This window comes from Lissotriton vulgaris, chromosome 6 (assembly GCF_964263255.1).
Source record: "Lissotriton vulgaris chromosome 6, aLisVul1.2, whole genome shotgun sequence".
In the NCBI taxonomy this organism is placed as follows: domain Eukaryota; kingdom Metazoa; phylum Chordata; class Amphibia; order Caudata; family Salamandridae; genus Lissotriton; species Lissotriton vulgaris.
The window spans coordinates 933,338,333-933,361,664 of record NC_141694.1 but is presented as its reverse complement, the minus strand read 5'-3'; the positions used below and the strand labels follow the sequence as shown (position 1 = coordinate 933,361,664).

General features: G+C 48.8%; 1 protein-coding gene across 7 annotated transcripts in view; it reads right to left on the bottom strand.

Moving 5' to 3' along the window:
* RRBP1 (ribosome binding protein 1) overlaps positions 1-23,332 on the bottom strand; it is a 331,988-nt gene that overhangs the window by 287,587 nt on the left and 21,069 nt on the right. The window lies entirely within an intron of this gene.

The window sequence follows — 23,332 nt, the reverse complement described above, 5'->3', positions numbered from 1 at the left end:
GCAACATGATTATCATTGTGTGAGAGTGATCAAGGGGTGACAGAAGAATCTGCAGATTGTGAACACCACAAAAAGCATTCCTTCGTTCTCCCTGGCTGGTCACAAAAGCAGGTTTCTTAAAACAATGGGATAAAATACAGGTACTTCAGCTTGACAGGACAACAGTACTGGGTTGAAGGCACTAGCAGGATATCATCAGCAAATGCAGTGAGAAAAAAAAGAGGTTTATCACATTTGATATTTTGCATTTTAGCCAGCCAATTTCACCGGCACAATATACCATAAAGCATCATCAAATACTTGTATTTCAACAGAGAAAAACACTGGCACGGTTGTACAGCTTATAAAATACCAGCTAATTGCTTATGGACTCTGTGGTAGAAAAGTTATTGTAGGATCTTTTAATTCCAAGAAACTTCCATATTATAAATGTTTTTATCCATTTGAGAGATTACATTTCTGGGACACAGGGAGCAAAAATAAGCATTAAGAGGGTGGGTAAGCTTTAACAGTAACAACTAAAGTTAATTCATAGTTGATGTAGGACTTGGCCTTTTTGGCTAAAGTTCCCTAAACTTTTTGCTTTCCCCCTAGACCGTTTTCCTGACATAGAGTTGCCAATTTAGATGCTTTGGGTACTTTGCCACTGCTGATCAGTGTCAAAGTACAAGTGTTCCCTGTGTAAAGTGTAATGGTAATTGGTTGGCCAGGATTGGTATGGTTGTCTTACTAGTAAAGACCCTAGTGATGTGCACTGTGAGTGCTAGGGCTAGTAATGCAAAGGTGCGCGGAGAATGGAACTCAGGCCTGCAGTGTAGGGCCTGTGCACAGTTTGCTAAGTTAGCATGTTGTCCTGACAAGTACAATCACTTGTCAGGCCTTACTTTCCCTTTTGCATACACAGTGGGCACCCCTGTGGTAGGTCCCGGGTACCCCTGGGCAGGGCGCAGTGTAAGTAAAAGGCAGGACATATCTTGAGGTGTGTGCTATGTCCCGACAGTGAAAACCACTCCATTTCGTTTTTCACAGGTGAAAGGCCAATCTGCCCGTAGGACAGAATGGGGGAGGCTGGGTACTGTGTTTGTTAGCCTAGTTTCCTATAAGTTTAAATGGAGAGGTGAAGTTTAGTATGTATGAATTCACAGTGTCATAACACATCTTTCTATGAAAGTGGTTTTGTCACTGTATGTTCAGAAGCCACTCTTTTATAAAGTGGCTGAGTTTTGTGCTTTAAGCATTTCTGTGCGTCTCTGCTGCATGTGGATTGACTCTCTGGATCTGAGAGATGAGAGGAGCTGGGATAGGTCTTGATCCAGGGAGAGGCTGAGATGGCACCAGGCTGTCCTGCATCTGGAGAGTAGGGGGGGGGAGGAGAAGCCCAGGAGATGAAAAGGCCTGGGCTGCTGCTATAAACCAATTGACCATCTCCTGCTGAATGATTAAGGATCCAGACCCCCAGTATCAAAGGGAGAAAGGCGACACCCAGAACTGATTTAGGCAGGGGTCAGGGACCCCTGAGCACAACAAACTTAAAAGATATTTAGGGGTATAACTATGAGAGCTGAGGCCCCTGAACGTTGGGAACGGAATAGAAATGGATTGAGACTGAAAAGGCTTAGAACTATTTTGTGGTCAAGAGGAACCTCTGCAAAGGAAAGAACAACTGAATAGACTGCTGGGGAAGGATCAACCCTTGCTTCATGATCTGGGGCTGGTCTGCAGTTTGCTGTTTTAACCAAGGAAAAGGCTGTTGGGACGGTGCTGTGTGCGCTGCGTCCCCCTGCTTGAACAAGACTGTGCTTTGTGCTGTGTCTTGTAACCCGAAGGGCCCGAGGTGAGCTGGCTCCCTGTTTGGAAACACAGAAACATAAAAGTTTCCAGAGAAGTTTCAAGCGATGCGGTGGGCGTGTTGTGGCAGCTTGAGACCCTCGGAAGGTGTGCCATGTGATCTTGGACACACGGAGGAGAAGTGAGACTCGGACGCACTGGGAGCGTGGGGGGGTGCACAGGAGGCGTTGGTGAAGAGTGCCTGGTGAACGTGTGCATCGAAGGTGAGGCGAGTCTCGGACACGCTGTGAGCGTGTCATGGTGCACCGCAGGTGTTGGTGAAGAGCGCCTGGTCAGCGTGTGCAGCGGAAGTGAAGTGAGACTCGGACGCGCAGAGTGAGTGTCGCGGTGCACTGCAGGCGCTGGTGAAGTGTCTAGTCGGCGCGTGCACCAAAAGTGAAGTGAGTCTCAGACATGCAGGGTGCGTGTCGTGGTGCACAGGAGGCGTTGGTGAGAAGCGTCTGCTCAACGTGTGCATCGGAAGTGGAATGAGTCTCGGACGCGGAGGGTGCGTGTCGGGGCGCACCATAGGCGCTGGTAAAGAGTGCCTGGTCATCGAGTGCACCAGAGGAGAAGTGAGGCTCGGACACGGTGAGCGTGTCGTGGTGCGGTCGAAGGCGTTGGTGAAGAGCGCCTACATATATGGGGACACCGGAGTTGGAGTAAGTCTCAGTGAAGCAGTGTGCGTGCTTTGGATCAACCTGGGACTGTGGAGGTGATTGGCTGATCATCGTGTGCACCAGAAGAAAGTGAGTCTCTGCAGCCCAGTGGCCTTGTCTTGATGCCAAATGAGACTGCAGGAAGGAGTGCCTGGTGAAAGTGCACTCTGAGTCGACGTGAAGTCCCATCAGCGTTGTGTGCGTGGCTTCATTCCAGAGAAGACCCGGAGGGTGCTGTGGTGAACGTGCACCCGGACTAACGTACTCTCAGAAGCATGGGGTACGTGTGCCCCACAGCCGCCTTAGACCTTCCTAACAGTCGCAGCCCAGACTGGCAGTCCCGGAGGAGCTGAGCTGCCAGGCCGAGCCGTTGAGGCCCATTAAGAAAGTTCTGAATGGAAGGCCCAGTTCGCTGAAGGAGAAGAGGAGAGTGGGGTCGCGCCCCCAGGTAACGTGGATCACTACCTGAGCGGGGTGGTGGTGAGGGCTCGGAGGGACACTTTCTCGGCCTCTCAGTCCTTCTGGCGATGTGAGCCTTTGCTTCGGCTCAGATTGGGGCCCTTACTGACCAACGGAGTGGCAGTAGTGGGGCCAGATTGAGAAGCTGCCCTTTATATCATCGTGGATACGTGTGGGGGGGCAACTATTATCGAAGAGGCTGATTGTCGTAATACACTTTGCCAATATTGCTGCAAACAAAGTGCCAGTCTGTCTTATGACGCCTGACATTATTTCTGCATAAAGAAGTACACGATTGTAGCGCTACGCATTGCATTATTTCTCCATTACAAAGTACAGGATTGCTGCGGCCCGCATTGCATTATTTCTTCATTGCAAACTACATGATTGTAGCTACGCATTGCATTATTCCTTAATTGCAAAGTACACAATTGTAAAGGCGTGCATTGTATTATTTCTTACTTACAAAGTACAGCATTGGGGTGTGACGCATTGCACTATTCCTTCATTGCGCAGTACATGATTGTAGCGGTATGCATTGCATTATTTCTCCCATTGCAAGGTACTGGGGTGAATTGTTATGCTTTGTATTATTTCTCCATTGCCCAGCACAGGATTGTATTGTTACGCAGTGCATTGTTGTTTTTCCAGTGCAACATGTGTGTGATTCTAGCATTGCGACCAGCATAGCATTTTGAAAGCGGTGGTTGGGATTTGAACCTACCAGCCAGCCGGAACGAATATTATTTTTACACAATATATCCCGAGCAAATCTGAATTGTGTACAAAACAGTAGTTCAATAAAATGACGTGTTCCAAACTCTTGTATCAATTTCTTCTTCTTTAATGTTCTTTTTCAAATCACAAATATCTCCTCTGATCACTAGCCAACACGTGTTTCGTCTATTTACAGCAGTCTATGCAATTAGACTTCATCAGGGCAATTCAATCACTTATGGTGTTTGTCATTGGCATTTTCGTCACAGCGATAATATTTATGTATTTAAAAACGTCGGTGAATGGTCTCAAACGAATTAACAGCACCTTAATTTATTCCAATGAACACGACCCGCGTCAGGGCTAGACGCCGCACTAGTGTTCCCTTCGTGGACTTGAATACTCCAAACATAACGGACGTGGAAACTGGACCAGCCCTGACGCGGGTCGTGTTCATTGGAATAAATTAAGGTGCTGTTAATTCGTTTGATGAGACCATTCACCGACGTTTTTAAATACATAAATATTATCGCTGTGACGAAAATGCCAATGACAAACACCATATCGCAAGTGATTGAATTGCCCTGATGAAGTCTAATTGCATAGACTGCTGTAAATAGACGAAACACGTGTTGGCTAGTGATCAGAGGAGATATTTGTGATTTGAAAAAGAACATTAAAGAAGAAGAAATTGATACAAGAGTTTGGAACACGTCATTTTATTGAACTACTGTTTTGTACACGATTCAGATTTGCTCGGGATATATTGTGTAAAAATGTTTTGTGTGTAGTTTACTACACCACTTATGACGCTAGATAGACGTCACTATCATCCCTGGTAGCAACTTTTGATAATTGTTCTTTTTTTTTTTTTTTTTTTTTTTAACATCATTTTTATTGCATCACCAATATAAAAGTACAGACAAGATATTTAGCAAAATGAGTATGGCACGGATCAGTACAGTTGAATACAATCGTTTTTCGTCCGGGGAGCTCTCCCCGCGTGCGATGCTGGCAGCTCCATCTCCGTCTTGGTCACATACTTCTTACATTGTCTGACCGCTTCATTGTGCAAATAACCCTGGGATGCTTTTGTGATTTACGCCCCTCCCCCTCCCCAACTTTCAGTACCCCAACATCCCTCCAAACCAGCTTCCTACCCGCCCTCCCCCGTGGTCGCGCTGCGCCTGAGTAACCATGTATCAGTGCCTGGTGTGTTGCAGGAGGAAGCAAACAATCGCTAAGGTGTGTTCTCCTGTATAGTGTTAGGGTCTGCTCCGGCTAGTTCGCTCTCGCCTTCCTGCCCCTCATCGTCCACATCCCTGAGCGCCTGCACCATCACCTCCCATGCAGTCGCCCTTTCCAGTGCTTTCTCATCATTCGACCTCCAGGCCATCTGGTATCGTAGGGTACTATCACACGCGGCCCATCTCAGACACTCCCCATACCATCTTTTATACGTGGGCCCCACTCTGGATTTCCAATTTCGTGTGATCTCCCGCTTGGCCAGGATAAGCCCTAAGTCTATAAATTTACTTGACATCGTATTTCTAGGTGTGTGTGGGAACCAGTGAAGGATGCCAACTGCCTTAGTGTATTGGATATCCCTGTCCGTCGCCCCGTTAAGGGCCCGTCCAACTTCCTGCCAGTAGTCGCCTAAAGAGGGGCAATCCCATAGCATATGACAGAAATCCGCCCCCGCTGTATTACATCTGGGGCAAGCAGCGTCGACCGCCCCAAAGTACTGTTGGATTTTCCCGGGCGTAAGGTATGCCCTGTGGATAACATAGAAGTGGATTAATTGGAACCTGGCATTCCTCGAGCTCTTCCGCGCCCTCCTCAGCAGTTGGCCCCAGGTCGTGTCTGGTATCTCCACCTGGAGGTCCAGCTCCCACTTGGCCTTCAGGGCTGCCAGAGGTTGCAAGGCCTCCCGCTGCATCCGCGAGTACAGGCATGTGACGGCCTTAAAGGTTCCCGCCGCCAACATGGCGTACTGGCAGGCCATTGAGGTACCTGGTTCCTGCAGCCCTTCCCCCCAGTGGGCTCGCATGGCGCCTGTGACTGCCGCGTGCAGCAGGTAGTCACCCCTCGGTAGGTCAAATCTCTCTTGCAGGTCCCGAAACGGCAGCAACACCCCATCTTCGTAGAGGTCACCCAGCACGTGTACTCCCGCCTCCTCCCACCCGAGCAAGCGTGACCAGTCACCTCCATGTGGGAGGGCAGTGACCATTCCCAACGGTATTTCGGGGGCGTACATAAGGCGGACACCCGCCCGCTTACGGGCCCGGTCCCAACATAGACGGAAAGTCTGCTCCTCGACCGTCAGGTCTCCCACTCGGAGTTTCTGGTGCAGCGTGATATAAGCCAGAACGTGTCGCGGGGTGCCTTCGACTCTCGCGTCCTCGGGACCTCTATAAACTCTCGCCACCTCCTGAGTAAAAGTCTGCAGCTGGGCAGCGAGGTAATACCCCTCGAAGTCCGGCACTGCCATACCTCCCTCATCTTTGGGGCGTAGCAGCGTGTCAAGCGCTATGCGTCTCCTACCCGTGCCCCACAGGAACGCTATAATCAGTGACCTCAGGCGTTTGAAAACCGAACTCGGGATCCATACCGGCAGTGTCCTAAAATAGTACAACAGCCTGGGCAGGGCTATCATTTTAAGCAGGGAAATTCTACCAGCCAGAGAAAGCGGCAGAGTCGCCCAGAAGTCCATAGATCCCCGCAGGGCGTTAATACAGCGAGTTACGTTGCCATCCAGCAGGTCGGACGGGGTGTGGTAAACATAAACCCCTAGATAATGTAGGCAGCGCGGCTCCCACCGGAGTTCCTGAGCAGTGAGTGGGCACGGCTCTCCCGGCCTCAGGGGAAACAAACAGGATTTAGGCCAGTTGACCCTCAGGCCCGATAACCTACCGAACTGCTCCAGTAGCCTCCGCGCCCCCTGAAGTTCGGCGCCGGCATCGGCCAAAAACATCAACAAGTCATCCGCGTAAAGGGAGATGAGGTGCGGCCTCCCCCTAAAAGGCAAACCTGCGTAGTGGCGGCCCAGTCTGGCTACCGCAGCGAAGGGTTCCATTGCTAACGCAAACAGTAGCGGGGACAGGGAACAACCCTGTCTAGTGCCACGCCTGATCGGGTACTGTCTCGAGATCAGCGCACCCACCCGGACCCTCGCCACCGCCTCAGTATAGAGGACCTTGGTCCACTGTATATATCCGTCCCCCAACCCGAAGCGGCGCATCACCTCATACAGGTATCCCCATTCGAGGCTGTCAAATGCCTTCTCAATGTCGATGGACAGGACAAATGGGGAGACGGTGTCTGGCCAGTCCACACCCATCAGTCTCGTGAGTCTGCGGATGTTATGAGTGGTGTTGCGTGTCGGTATGAAACCACACTGGTCACCATGAACCAGGCTCGTCATGTGCACCAGCAATCTGTTGGCCAGAATTTTACTGAGGATTTTGTAATCCGTCGTCAACATAGATAACGGACGGTACGAGGACAGCACCGCACCCTCTCTGCCCGGCTTCAAGAGTGGGATCATAAGGGCCTCGCACATAGAGCCCGGGAGTCGGCCCTTCTCCTGCGCCTCATTGTATACCTCGCGCAGCCGTGGGGCAAGATGCTCTAGGTATTTGCCATAAAATTCGATCGGTAGACCGTCAAGGCCCGGGGTCTTGTTTCTAGCCATCTGTTTTACAGCGCAACCTATTTCTCCGAGGGAGATTGGCCGCCCTAGCTCTTCTGCCTCCGAGTCCTCTACTCGCGGCAACTCTAGCCCGTCCAAGAACTCCTCAAGCTCCTCCGTCCCCCCCGTATCACCACTCAGATAGAGCCCCTCATAATAAGCTCGGAACTTGTTCAGGATCCCGGGTTGGGTGTGGCAAGGCTCCTCCCCTGGCTCCTGTATCCTCATGATCGGCCCTCCCCCCCGGATAGGGTTAGCAAGCCAAGCCAACATCGCCCCCGCCTTATCACCTTCCGCATGCGCCCTCGTCACGTACGCCTTGTGGTCGAAGCTACGCAGCCGCTCTAGCTCTACCGCCAGCCCCTCCCGCGCCCCGCTAAGCCCCTCCTGCAATTCTGGGTGATTCGGGCGCCTCCTCTCAAGATCCCTCAGCCGTGTCTCAGCCTTGTCCAAGTCATCCAACAAAGTCTTCCGTGCCCCTGCCGTGTGCCCAATACAGTGTCCCCGCACCACCACCTTGAAAGCATCCCATTCAACCGCCCTCGAGGAAGCCGAACCACTGTTCTCCTCAAAATACCTCTCGATACGGTCACTCAGGGCCTCCCTGAACAACAAGTCGTCCAGGGTGTCAGGTTGCAGGCGCCATGTTGGCACGCAGTTAACAGTCACCATCCATTCCAGAGACATCAACAAGGGGTTGTGGTCCGATATCGTCCTTGCCAAGTATTCCGCCCCTCCCACCGCAGGGAGCACACATTCCGAACAAAGAAACGCATCCAGCCTCACATGTAAATCATGCAGGTGCGAGTGAAAGGAGTAATCCCTAGTGGTGGGGTGCAACGCCCTCCATGCATCCGTGAGGGCCCAGCTCTCCTGCCATTCTAATCTACGCTTGGCGATCCTATGTGCCGGGGACGCGCGTAGCGGGGGATGGGATCTATCTAGTAGCACATCCTCAACCGAGTTGAAGTCCCCCCCCAGGAGGACCGGCCCCGCCAAGTAACCCGCCAATTTGCCCGAGACGTTAGACAAGAAAGCGGGCAGGTCCACATTAGGAGCATACACATTGCAGAGCGATATCATCCTGCCTCTCAGCCTTCCTTCCACCGCCACATATCTGCCCTCTGGGTCTATCGATGACTTCGAGACTTGGAAGGGGACCCCCGCCCGTATCCAAATCAATGTCCCCCTCGCAAATGCTGAAAATGTCGTGTAGAATAACTGCCCCCTCCAGCGCCTTTGTAGAGCCGCCCCTTCCTGCTTATTTAGGTGCGTCTCCTGCAGGAACGCTATGTGAACCCCCCTACGCTTGAGGTACGCCTGAACCTTATGTCTGCGCGTCATGGACTGCATGCCCCGCACATTCCAGGTCACACATTTCAACGCTCCAGTACTAGCCATTCCCCCCTACACAACCGGACCATACAACAAAGAACAGTGTCCGCCGAAGTCCCGCGACCACGGGCCCTCCCCCCCACCCTCTCCAAACAGGAAGCCAAACCCCTCCAACAACTACAACCCCTTGAGCAACCCCAACTGCTCGCAACTCCCACCCCCCCAGGACAGGCCCCCCCGCAACTGGAAGTACCCCCATCCAAACCAACACTCCCGATCACCCCTCAAGGAAAGGTGGTAATATTCGCAGTCCCCACTGCGATGACCTTAGGGGCCAGTAAGGCGCGGCTCAATGCTATAAAACCTCCAACAAATCAGCCCCGCGCGCTCCACCCCACAATCCCCACATTACAGATCCCCAAAACCTCAATCAATGTCTATCCACTGCTGCGGGTCCATCGCCCCGGCGTCCAACCAACGAGTCCCCTCCGCTAAACCAGTTCAACACGCCTCCAGTATCTCTCCCGAGGTCTGCGGCGTCACAATAGGGCCCCGGGCTCCACCAAATTCCGATTGTCCTGTCGCTGAGCCCGTTCCCGGAGCCTCCGAATCCGTGCCCTTCCCAGATTGAGTCCTGGCGGCTCTAGATAAGTCCACCACCGCCTGTAGGGCCGCCTGCCTCTCCGCCTCCGTCTGCGACATCGAGGGTTTCCCGGTCCTCCTGCGATTCTTCCTGATCCTTTGGGACTGCCTGATCGGCTTTTCCATCTTGGCCTCTTCCTCCCTGGCCTTAGCACCGTCCGTTCCTGCCTTATAAGTATCCCACCAGTCCCATGCATCCGCGGAAGTCGTAAAGAATAAAGACTTTTCGTCCACCACCACTCTTAGCTTGGCTGGAAACAACAGGGAGTACTTGATGCCTTCCTGGCGGAGCTCGCGCTTGAGGGACAAGAAGTTTGCCCGAAGTCGCTGAGTCTCAAACGTGTAGTCCGGGAACATGGTGACTCTGTTGTTTTCCACTTGAAAGGGCCCTGCCTCTCTCGCCCTCTGTAGAAGCCAGTCTCTGTCCCGGTAATGGAGCAACTTGAACACCACCGGGCGAGGAGGAAGGCCCAAGGCTGGCGGACGCGCCGGAACTCTATGTGCCCGCTCCAGGGAGAAGAAGGGGGACAGGCCTTCAGGTGCCACCTCCGTCCGCAGCCAGTTATCCAGGTAGCCCACCATGTCGTCGCCTTCAATTTTCTCCGGCAGGCCCACTAGGCGTACGTTGTTGCGCCTGTTCCTGTTTTCTGCATCCTCGGCCCTCCTTTCCAGTACCTTCAGACGGTCCATCACGTCGGCCATCTGGGCCTTCACCGTTGCCTGGGCCGGGGCTAAGTCCTTAACCGTGGTCTCCACGGATTTCACCCTGTCCTTAAGTTTGTCGTGGTCGGCCTTCAGGAGGCCCAAGCCCGTTGCCACCTGAGCTATGTCTTGCTGTAGGGCATACTTTGTGGTGGCGATGGCTTCCAGGATGCGATCCTGGTCTCTCTCTGCTCCTTCCGCCGCCTCGGTGTCGGTCGCGCCATCCCCCTTCCCCTTCGGTTTCCCCATCTGGGCCGGGATGGGCGGTGGTCCTCAAATATGTTCCTGGTCGCCCTCCGAGCGTCGCCGGGCACCGTCCTCCGGCCGGGTTCTCAAGTCCAGAAATGTCACCAAGAGGCAGGAAGCACCGAGCGGTCGCGGTCCGGCCAGCGCCAGTTGCGCCTGAGATCCGGGGTTCTCGTCTCCGAGTCTCTGTGGCACCGTTGTCGCCCCAATCAGGAGACGGTCCTCAACCACCGCCCAAGGGCGCGCCCAAAGTTCTACCAACACCTGGGGAGAGGCGCGACGCGGCCGCCAGCACCTCTAGCGTGTCCGGGAGCGGTCTTCAGTGGGTCTCCGGGCAGATGTCTCCGTCACAAGCGATCTCATGCCATCGCCGCCATTTTGGGGTCCGCGACTTCTCGGCCGAGTTCAGCTTTCGAAGTTAAGTTACTGCTGCGGGAAGGCTCGGTGTCGTCTTCCGCGGGTCCCGGACCCTCCGCAGTATCGTCCAGTACCGGATAATGTCCTTTATCTCGGGGTTCGAGTGAATTTTCAGGATATTTTCCGGGATCGGGCACGGAGCTCCGAGCTCACGCTGCCTACCTCCTCGGCATCCAAGCCACGCCCCTTGATAATTGTTCTTATACGTTTTGACATTTGAGCGCAAGTAAAAAACCTTCTATCTTTTGGTTCTGTTGTAAATCGGAACGAATATTACCCTTTATTATATGTTGGTTTCTGTATTGTGTGGTCTTGTCGTATATCTTTTTATATAAAGTTTATACATGTTCAATCAAACTAGTGTGGAGTCCATTTGTGGTGTCACCAGTGGGTTGCTGTGGGCGTGGTTGCACATATTGTACACTCGTACCTTGGAGATAGGCCAGGCTGCTCGTGCCAAGCTCCTAAGGGGGTGAGCAGGGCTATCTCAAACGGTGCCCTTACTTTGCCTAACGTTGAGTGGGGAGTCCTGGGTTGCGCACTTAGTGACAATGGTGCGGGACGGGGACTCCGGCTTCCAACAGTTGAGCTATCAACAAAATCTACAGACCTCTTTATGGATACCTGCTGGGCCCAATGGAGGGAAAATTACAACGGAAATGGGCACAGTATTTTTTTTAATGTGCAGCTTTTTTTAGAAGTTGATTTACAAAGAATCGGAGACCAACGTTATTGAATTCATTAGTCATGCTTAAAAGCTGAAAAAATTAGATTTCGGAAAAGCACACATCATTCACCGACGACCACCGAGCATTTACAGGTAAATGCTAATGAGTGAACATCTGGTATACTGGAAAGTTTGAGATAAAACGCAAGCATTGTGTTCTACCAGATAAAACGAGTGTTCAGGTACTCTTAAAATGCAATGGAATTCTAAGTATCATGCATCACTGCAACAATAAAACCAGAAAAACGTCATATCCTGGTTATTGGTTTTTATATACTATAACCTTTGCCACATGCTTGGCCTTTGGCAATGGTTGGTGTCTGGGTAGGAAGGCCGTTCTCTTTTTTTTATTTATTAAGCCAGTAGACAATTACAGAAAACACCACAAGATATCCACAACAGACCCATGAAAAGAAAACAAAACAAAAAGGAAACAAAGCACAATAAGGGAGAGAACATAGGAAGTTAAACAACATCATGAAACTAAGGACTGCTGAATACACTGTTATACACACATCTAAAGGCCGTCCTCCAATGAAAATAAAGTGCAAGTTCTTGTGTCGTTCCACTGCCCCGCATTTGCATTCTCATTCCCTTGTATGGATACTGCTGTTGTTCCTCAAGCGAAGGCTCTGTAGGTTGGGTGTGTTTACTTGCCAAGTCCAACTACCTATGCGCACATATTCATGTGCACTTATAAGCTAGGGCTTGACAACTTACGTCTAGATTTCTGGTTGTGCAGAACAAGGCCTGCCACGCATGGTTTTTTTTTATAAAAGTTTGCTTCGAAGGGAGCCAGGTCTTCCAAGGTTCCATCAGCTTCAGTTTGACTCCTTCACCAGAAATGTGGATGGCTGTCTGCTGGTTGCATGGAGAGGAAAAGCGGAAGGGAAATGGAAGGCTCTTAAACAAAGACATACCCGAAAGTGGATCCAGAGCATGAACGCCAATTCATCACAATGCCAAGAGTAGCGGAAGTGACGTCACACATTTTTCACGCACACACACACATTCAAGCACTCTCACTTAAACACACACACACACATTTAAAATATCTTTTTTGCTCACCTCAGCTGCCAGGGAAGGTCATTTTCCAGCTAATTTTATTTAATTGTTTTATTGCACTAATAGTGAATAATGAAATATTATTCATTATTAGTGTAATAAAAACATTTACGAGAAAAAAATGAGAAGAGCCGCAACCGAGGTCCATAAGTATGAGCTTTCCCGGCACAGATTTTGCCACCTCTGAGGCCAGGGGTCGCAAGGGGCAAGCCAGGGGTCGCAGCTGCGAGCCCTGGTGAACCCTTAATGACGTCAATGTTCCAGAGCAAGACAAACTATGCCGTGCTCCGATTCTTGCTTTACTGCTTATGATGCATTCTCGGCGGCACAATGTGTGTTAAGTGGGTGTTAATTGTCTGAAGGTGAAAGTAACTTGCTCCAGTGGGCATTGACTTCAAGCTTAGAATGGCAAGGCGACCCGCATTGAAAGAGGTTGCAACAGTATCCTTCACTCAAAGAAAGATTAGTTAAGCAAATACCCGAGGGAAGAGCCATGCTACAAAAGGGATGTGCTGTGCACATATAAACTTTGTTACTGAGAGACGCAAGATTGAGAAAACATTTAAGTGGGGTACAGAAAGATGGCGAGCAAAAACAAACAAGCATTGGAAATGCAATAGGTCTCGCATTAGGAAAGTTTGAGCTATTGGTCTTATAAATGACATTTTTTTAATTTATGTATTGTTTTTTAAAATAGCTAAATTAATAGCTTTGTCATTTACAATGCCAATAGTTATAACTTTCACAAATGTGACACCTATAGCATTTGTAATGCAACATGTTTTGTATTTACGTGACTTAGATGTATTGATATTACAAATAACAATGGTTTTTAACTTTTTAAAATAATTAATACTTAAATAAAAGTGATTGTAATTTATAAAGGCAATAGCTTAAACTTTTGTAAATAACTTTAGTGAAGATTATGTTCAGTGTATTTTATTGTGACGAAAATCCAAGAACAGAAGTGAAATATTAACATATTTTTTGACATTTGTAATAAAGCTTGAAACATTGAGAGAACATATTTGAACCAGTGATGCTGTGGTGATGCTGAGTGATGCTGTGGTTGCGCTGAGTGATGCTGTGGTTGCGCTGAGGGATGCTGTGGTTGCGCTGAGGGATGCTGTGGTTGCGCTGAGTGATGCTGTGAGAGAGTTGAGGGATGGAGACAACATAGCAGAGCGTTGAGGGGCCATAAAAAGAAAGGGTACAGAGAGAGAGATTGGGTAGGGAGAAGGTCTGAGGGCTGGGAGAGAGAGAGGCATGGGAGAAGGTAAGAGAGACGGCAGTGACAGTGACGACGCGAGGGAAAAGAGATGTCGCCATAGCACCCATCAGCCTGTGCCACCTATAGAGACCCACACACCCATATGTAAAACTGCGCCGCATTACTTAGGAACCTGCAGTAATAAACATGTATGTCTATAATGCTTGCACATATAGAGAGAGCGTTTCATACGAGACCTGGTGTTTGAAAGCACCCTAATAATGTATGAATAAAATAAGCATTGTAAAATAACAGATGTTGCTTTTACCACTCACTTTACCAACCTCAGAAGGATGACCGGCTCGGTCGGCATTGCCAGGATTTTAAATGGCGACTTTCAGATCACTATATTTGCCAGCAGGGAGTATTCAACTCGCTGTGCTATCTTGCAGACAGCAAGCCAATAAAGCGATGAGCTATACCCAGCCCTCGGTACCCGTCCTTGCATATGTTTATATGACGACTATGACGCTACTGGCGTCTGATGCTGTACACTACGCTCTGCACCTGATCTGCAGCACTCACTCATGCATGCAATGTGACAACCACCTCACCCATCAATGACCCCAAATGCTACCTTCTTAAACATCTGTGGCACATACGCTACCAGATTAGTGCACAATAGGAAATGATTTGCTCAGAATCACACGATGTGTTGGAGTGGGAAGCCGCGACCAAAGTCCACGTTTCACGGATGGCGCATGCAGGCAGTGGGCCTCGCTCTCCGCCTCCTCTGGACAAGCGCGGCACCTGTATGCTCCTCTCTCTGCTTCTGGCGAGCGGGCGGCACCGTTAGCAATGCTATTGTTTAACCAAACAGGCTGAGCTCAAACAAGCGCCTTCAAAGAGCCCCGCCTCTCCCTTTCTCCTTCCAAGTTTGACACATTATGGGGATGCAGCGCCTTCGCCTGAAATGTTGAGGACAAAACCTCTCGTTTTGAAACTGGCCAAAGCCTGCGCGCGAGGGCACTGGGCATCTCTCGCGGGAGACGATTTTTGGCCAGTTACTCAGCTCAGTGGGTTAAAGAGCCAGGGCCAGTGCTCAGCAATGCGTAACTCTGCAGGTCACAGTTTCGGATCTCAGGAATTTAGTCTTTCATCTTTAAGACATTCATAAAAACGAGTTCCACTAAGGAAGATGCTAGGACATATTATTAAAAGCATTAGAAAACAATAGGTTTTGTGCCGTCGCTGTTAGTTGTATAAATGCATATGAGTAGGTAGCTCCGCCCCGTGCCACCTTTGTCAATATACCGATCAAGATGATGGCCAAAGACATTCTGCTTTTTGTGACCTGAGGGTCCCTGATGGGAATGCGGAAATAAAAGTTCCAGAATGCAACGTGTTAAGAGTTTAAAACAGGAGGGGGAGGAGAAATGCGACAAGGCGGGCAGGGGAGGGGGCGGAGCGGCGATGAGGGTGTGAAGCAGCAGGGGCCTTTGAAGTAAAGCTAAGCTTCACTTCAAAGGTGTGGGAGGAGTGCGGCTGAGGGAACAGACGGCGATTTGATGATGTGCACGCGCATTTTAGGTCAATGCGCTTGCGCATTGACCTAAAACCGCACGGGCACAGCACCAAATCGCCAGTTGGGTAAAGTCTGTTTAAAGCCCTATAGTCTCGCTCTGCTCAATGCGCATGCGCATTGAGAGGCGAGACCTAAAAACAAACCAGCAAACGTGTTCAATATGAGCTAAGCTGTAGAGACCGAGAGAACGAAATCAAACGATGAAGGGGGTTCCACTCCTCAGCATAGCATATTATGGTCTGTTGCTTCTCAGTTTAAATCAGATCTCATTTAAAAGCAGTAGTCTTAGCCAAAGACACCATGCCCCTTTCACAATTGTAAATCAACAGGTGGAATTTCTGCAAATCTACACAAAAATTCACCAACACCAGATAGACTATTTATTCACATTTCAAAGAAGAGGGAAAAAGAGATTACCCGAGCAAATAACAGACAAACATTACTACTGGGAGTCCATAAACCGAGCCCTTATGAAGGGCTCTGCCCTCCTCCCCTTGTGAGAAAGGTATTGTGAACATCAGGCAAAAGTTACAGTTGTGTCGTGTGTCACACAGTCTGTCGTGTCAAAGTGCACACATCGATTGATGCGAGACGGTATGCAGTTTAATTAGCAATATAGTTATTTGCAATTTTCGATGCATGTTCACCTGCTATATTTATGTAATATCATTTGAATAGATGTGTGCGGTTATATAACTATGTTAACATAAAATACATTTTTATTTGTGTTTGTTTTACTTGTTTTATTTGTGGAAAGTGATGCATATAGAGGTAGGCAATGTCTACATTTATTTGATCTTTCCATAGTAATTTTATGAGTTAATATGGTTTAACATTTGTATGACCTAATTTGTATAAGAGGCTCTTAAGGTCTAAAGTTACATGACCATTTTTGGGTTTTAGTTTTCTTTTCTCTTTTTTGGTGTTGGGCTTTGTGATGGTAGTGTTATTCCTGGTCTCTATTGACAAGTATGGGATTCCTTTGCAGTACCTACGACTGGCAATATGTGGTGTGGGACAAACCCAAAAGTTTGGCTGGAATAGATCAGCGCCTGATTGGGCAGTAGTTCTATTGGAGTAAATGTGGTTGTAATTTGTGCATTAACTTAGGATACATTTTTGTAGATGTGTTTTTTTTTTTATTTCCATGTCCCTCACATGTTGCCCTCCTTAATGTTCTCTTTTCTCCTCTCACTCACCCTTGTCAATCCCAAATGAACATCGAAAGCACAGGACTACATGTGCATAGTTCAAGGAATGCTCAGAGAACTCAGATAGGACACAAAAAAGGGCTAGACCTACGCCTATGCCTCTGAATTTCATTTAGGAGTCCGCATACCAGAGAATAGGAGTATTTACTTTGAATAAAAACAATTTTTTTTTAAAGATACTTTATGGTTACTTTTTGGTCACTCTTTTTTAGTTCAATAAATTTTAATAGGATTAAAGAGTATACAAGAAAATTTGAATAACATAAAGGTGATACATATAAGGAAAGATATGAATTCATCATGAGTTACTACTGAGATAAAATATAATGTGGAAACCAAAAAAAACGTGATCCAGATCCGAGGTATCACCATGGGGTAAAAAAGATTTGAGAGAGAGAAGAAAAGAGAACAGAAAGAAAAACAATTGGCATCTCTCAGAGTGGCCACGCAAGAAACTTTGCAGTATTCAACCTAACAAATAATCTGGTCATTAAATATATTTCTGAACAAAAAATGGCTGCAGTCTCATCTTAAACGTCTCTTTGATACAGATACGCCCTCCCTAACTAAAGTTCCAGGACTGCTATTCTACAAATGGTATGCTTTTTAAAGAAAGCACGACTTGTCATCACTCTTGCTGGTCATCTACCTAACCGCCAGGACACTCTTGAAGTGGCTGCGCATTTTATAAACTCCCTCCTTCATTCAATATCATACAAAAATTTTGCATGATCACCCCTATTCGTCTGAACTGATGCGGATGGGTTTATTACTTTGCGCACTGGCACTCTGCTAACCAGGCCCATGTGCCCGGACTCCTAAAACATGTTAAACTTGCCGATCTTCCTAATTGGCATATGTAGCTTACCTATACATCCCTAGTATATAGTATACATGTACCCAAGGTCTGTATTTTACAAGCCACCCGTGGACAGCAGCATATAGTCTGCCACCACTGAAGTGACAATGCAAAACATGACAGCATGCCTGCCACCAATAACCTCCCTGCACAGGTTTACGCTTCATATTTGAGCTGCCAAAGTAACCCCTTTTGACAGTCATAAACATGTCACCCCTATGTAGACTTTAATGCCCAAAAAGGTAAGGTAAAACGTCCTTACAGTAACAAGGCCCCAGAAAGAAGGGGGGCCTAATTAGTAAAACCCCCATGCATTTTCCATAGACTTCTCTAGAAAGGGCTACAGCAAAAACTACTGAACTGAATTACACCAAATTTGGCAGAAAGCTAGATAGAGTATGAGAAAATTAAGGTTAAAAAAATATATAGATATCTGTACGATGAGTCCTTGATAGTCTCTCCCAGAAGCACTAATTTAGAAACAGAGTGTTCTAATTGATCCAGTGAGCTTTATTTTCCTTGGGCCATCTCACTCCCACCTGCAGGAGCGAGCACTGTGAAGAAAAAAAAAATATATATATATACTGGTGTATTATGGAACATGGAGTTCACGCCGCTTCCGTTCTTGTTTCCTATTGGAGGAACTGCCGCTTTGAACCAATTGAAGCCCCGCCAATGAGGTGATTAGAAGCTTGTCAAATTTGGGGGCTGAGCAGAGGACTAACGAGAGGCCAGGCACTGAAGAAGGTTAAAAATACCGAAATGCATTTGCCGAAATAAAGCCACATGTTGATTTGTCCCGAAGTGCTCCGTGTGTTACTGTGCTAGCGAGGCAAGAAGGTTTCACCCACCTGACGGAGGCACCCGCTGCAGTGTTCGAACGACCAGGTGAATGGAGTTGCGGATATGAATTGGATTGTTTGAACCCCCGCTAAACCAGCGCTTGGTGTCGGAAGACGCGGACTAGTCAAGCCTGGGGTGCTCCGGTCATAGGAGGGTCACCCACAAGCGTCTGTGTTTGTTGTCATCAGCGGGAAGCGAGGGGAACCTGCTCAAATCCGACAAGAAAGCAAAGGGCTTCACATCGAGCAAAGCGACAGGAATGTTGTTCAAATTATTCAATAACAAGAACGAAAAACAATTACTGGTGTATTATGGAACATGGAGTTCACGCCGCTTCCGTTCTTGTTTCCTATTGGAGGAACTGCCGCTTTGAACCAATTGAAGCCCCGCCAATGAGGTGATTAGAAGCTTGTCAAATTTGGGGGCTGAGCAGAGGACTAACGAGAGGCCAGGCACTGAAGAAGGTTAAAAATACCGAAATGCATTTGCCGAAATAAAGCCACATGTTGATTTGTCCCGAAGTGCTCCGTGTGTTACTGTGCTAGCGAGGCAAGAAGGTTTCACCCACCTGACGGAGGCACCCGCTGCAGTGTTCGAACGACCAGGTGAATGGAGTTGCGGATATGAATTGGATTGTTTGAACCCCCGCTAAACCAGCGCTTGGTGTCGGAAGACGCGGACTAGTCAAGCCTGGGGTGCTCCGGTCATAGGAGGGTCACCCACAAGCGTCTGTGTTTGTTGTCATCAGCGGGAAGCGAGGGGAACCTGCTCAAATCCGACAAGAAAGCAAAGGGCTTCACATCGAGCAAAGCGACAGGAATGTTGTTCAAATTATTCAATAACAAGAACGAAAAACAATTACTGGTGTATTATGGAACATGGAGTTCACGCCGCTTCCGTTCTTGTTTCCTATTGGAGGAACTGCTGCTTTGAACCAATTGAAGCCCCGCCAATGAGGTGATTAGAAGCTTGTCAAATTTGGGGGCTGAGCAGAGGACTAACGAGAGGCCAGGCACTGAAGAAGGTTAAAAATACCGAAATGCATTTGCCGAAATAAAGCCACATGTTGATTTGTCCCGAAGTGCTCCGTGTGTTACTGTGCTAGCGAGGCAAGAAGGTTTCACCCACCTGACGGAGGCACCCGCTGCAGTGTTCGAACGACCAGGTGAATGGAGTTGCGGATATGAATTGGATTGTTTGAACCCCCGCTAAACCAGCGCTTGGTGTCGGAAGACGCGGACTAGTCAAGCCTGGGGTGCTCCGGTCATAGGAGGGTCACCCACAAGCGTCTGTGTTTGTTGTCATCAGCGGGAAGCGAGGGGAACCTGCTCAAATCCGACAAGAAAGCAAAGGGCTTCACATCGAGCAAAGCGACAGGAATGTTGTTCAAATTATTCAATAACAAGAACGAAAAACAATTACTGGTGTATTATGGAACATGGAGTTCACGCCGCTTCCGTTCTTGTTTCCTATTGGAGGAACTGCCGCTTTGAACCAATTGAAGCCCCGCCAATGAGGTGATTAGAAGCTTGTCAAATTTGGGGGCTGAGCAGAGGACTAACGAGAGGCCAGGCACTGAAGAAGGTTAAAAATACCGAAATGCATTTGCCGAAATAAAGCCACATGTTGATTTGTCCCGAAGTGCTCCGTGTGTTACTGTGCTAGCGAGGCAAGAAGGTTTCACCCACCTGACGGAGGCACCCGCTGCAGTGTTCGAACGACCAGGTGAATGGAGTTGCGGATATGAATTGGATTGTTTGAACCCCCGCTAAACCAGCGCTTGGTGTCGGAAGACGCGGACTAGTCAAGCCTGGGGTGCTCCGGTCATAGGAGGGTCACCCACAAGCGTCTGTGTTTGTTGTCATCAGCGGGAAGCGAGGGGAACCTGCTCAAATCCGACAAGAAAGCAAAGGGCTTCACATCGAGCAAAGCGACAGGAATGTTGTTCAAATTATTCAATAACAAGAACGAAAAACAATTACTGGTGTATTATGGAACATGGAGTTCACGCCGCTTCCGTTCTTGTTTCCTATTGGAGGAACTGCCGCTTTGAACCAATTGAAGCCCCGCCAATGAGGTGATTAGAAGCTTGTCAAATTTGGGGGCTGAGCAGAGGACTAACGAGAGGCCAGGCACTGAAGAAGGTTAAAAATACCGAAATGCATTTGCCGAAATAAAGCCACATGTTGATTTGTCCCGAAGTGCTCCGTGTGTTACTGTGCTAGCGAGGCAAGAAGGTTTCACCCACCTGACGGAGGCACCCGCTGCAGTGTTCGAACGACCAGGTGAATGGAGTTGCGGATATGAATTGGATTGTTTGAACCCCCGCTAAACCAGCGCTTGGTGTCGGAAGACGCGGACTAGTCAAGCCTGGGGTGCTCCGGTCATAGGAGGGTCACCCACAAGCGTCTGTGTTTGTTGTCATCAGCGGGAAGCGAGGGGAACCTGCTCAAATCCGACAAGAAAGCAAAGGGCTTCACATCGAGCAAAGCGACAGGAATGTTGTTCAAATTATTCAATAACAAGAACGAAAAACAATTACTGGTGTATTATGGAACATGGAGTTCACGCCGCTTCCGTTCTTGTTTCCTATTGGAGGAACTGCCGCTTTGAACCAATTGAAGCCCCGCCAATGAGGTGATTAGAAGCTTGTCAAATTTGGGGGCTGAGCAGAGGACTAACGAGAGGCCAGGCACTGAAGAAGGTTAAAAATACCGAAATGCATTTGCCGAAATAAAGCCACATGTTGATTTGTCCCGAAGTGCTCCGTGTGTTACTGTGCTAGCGAGGCAAGAAGGTTTCACCCACCTGACGGAGGCACCCGCTGCAGTGTTCGAACGACCAGGTGAATGGAGTTGCGGATATGAATTGGATTGTTTGAACCCCCGCTAAACCAGCGCTTGGTGTCGGAAGACGCGGACTAGTCAAGCCTGGGGTGCTCCGGTCATAGGAGGGTCACCCACAAGCGTCTGTGTTTGTTGTCATCAGCGGGAAGCGAGGGGAACCTGCTCAAATCCGACAAGAAAGCAAAGGGCTTCACATCGAGCAAAGCGACAGGAATGTTGTTCAAATTATTCAATAACAAGAACGAAAAACAATTACTGGTGTATTATGGAACATGGAGTTCACGCCGCTTCCGTTCTTGTTTCCTATTGGAGGAACTGCCGCTTTGAACCAATTGAAGCCCCGCCAATGAGGTGATTAGAAGCTTGTCAAATTTGGGGGCTGAGCAGAGGACTAACGAGAGGCCAGGCACTGAAGAAGGTTAAAAATACCGAAATGCATTTGCCGAAATAAAGCCACATGTTGATTTGTCCCGAAGTGCTCCGTGTGTTACTGTGCTAGCGAGGCAAGAAGGTTTCACCCACCTGACGGAGGCACCCGCTGCAGTGTTCGAACGACCAGGTGAATGGAGTTGCGGATATGAATTGGATTGTTTGAACCCCCGCTAAACCAGCGCTTGGTGTCGGAAGACGCGGACTAGTCAAGCCTGGGGTGCTCCGGTCATAGGAGGGTCACCCACAAGCGTCTGTGTTTGTTGTCATCAGCGGGAAGCGAGGGGAACCTGCTCAAATCCGACAAGAAAGCAAAGGGCTTCACATCGAGCAAAGCGACAGGAATGTTGTTCAAATTATTCAATAACAAGAACGAAAAACAATTACTGGTGTATTATGGAACATGGAGTTCACGCCGCTTCCGTTCTTGTTTCCTATTGGAGGAACTGCCGCTTTGAACCAATTGAAGCCCCGCCAATGAGGTGATTAGAAGCTTGTCAAATTTGGGGGCTGAGCAGAGGACTAACGAGAGGCCAGGCACTGAAGAAGGTTAAAAATACCGAAATGCATTTGCCGAAATAAAGCCACATGTTGATTTGTCCCGAAGTGCTCCGTGTGTTACTGTGCTAGCGAGGCAAGAAGGTTTCACCCACCTGACGGAGGCACCCGCTGCAGTGTTCGAACGACCAGGTGAATGGAGTTGCGGATATGAATTGGATTGTTTGAACCCCCGCTAAACCAGCGCTTGGTGTCGGAAGACGCGGACTAGTCAAGCCTGGGGTGCTCCGGTCATAGGAGGGTCACCCACAAGCGTCTGTGTTTGTTGTCATCAGCGGGAAGCGAGGGGAACCTGCTCAAATCCGACAAGAAAGCAAAGGGCTTCACATCGAGCAAAGCGACAGGAATGTTGTTCAAATTATTCAATAACAAGAACGAAAAACAATTACTGGTGTATTATGGAACATGGAGTTCACGCCGCTTCCGTTCTTGTTTCCTATTGGAGGAACTGCCGCTTTGAACCAATTGAAGCCCCGCCAATGAGGTGATTAGAAGCTTGTCAAATTTGGGGGCTGAGCAGAGGACTAACGAGAGGCCAGGCACTGAAGAAGGTTAAAAATACCGAAATGCATTTGCCGAAATAAAGCCACATGTTGATTTGTCCCGAAGTGCTCCGTGTGTTACTGTGCTAGCGAGGCAAGAAGGTTTCACCCACCTGACGGAGGCACCCGCTGCAGTGTTCGAACGACCAGGTGAATGGAGTTGCGGATATGAATTGGATTGTTTGAACCCCCGCTAAACCAGCGCTTGGTGTCGGAAGACGCGGACTAGTCAAGCCTGGGGTGCTCCGGTCATAGGAGGGTCACCCACAAGCGTCTGTGTTTGTTGTCATCAGCGGGAAGCGAGGGGAACCTGCTCAAATCCGACAAGAAAGCAAAGGGCTTCACATCGAGCAAAGCGACAGGAATGTTGTTCAAATTATTCAATAACAAGAACGAAAAACAATTACTGGTGTATTATGGAACATGGAGTTCACGCCGCTTCCGTTCTTGTTTCCTATTGGAGGAACTGCCGCTTTGAACCAATTGAAGCCCCGCCAATGAGGTGATTAGAAGCTTGTCAAATTTGGGGGCTGAGCAGAGGACTAACGAGAGGCCAGGCACTGAAGAAGGTTAAAAATACCGAAATGCATTTGCCGAAATAAAGCCACATGTTGATTTGTCCCGAAGTGCTCCGTGTGTTACTGTGCTAGCGAGGCAAGAAGGTTTCACCCACCTGACGGAGGCACCCGCTGCAGTGTTCGAACGACCAGGTGAATGGAGTTGCGGATATATATATATATATATATATATATATATATATAT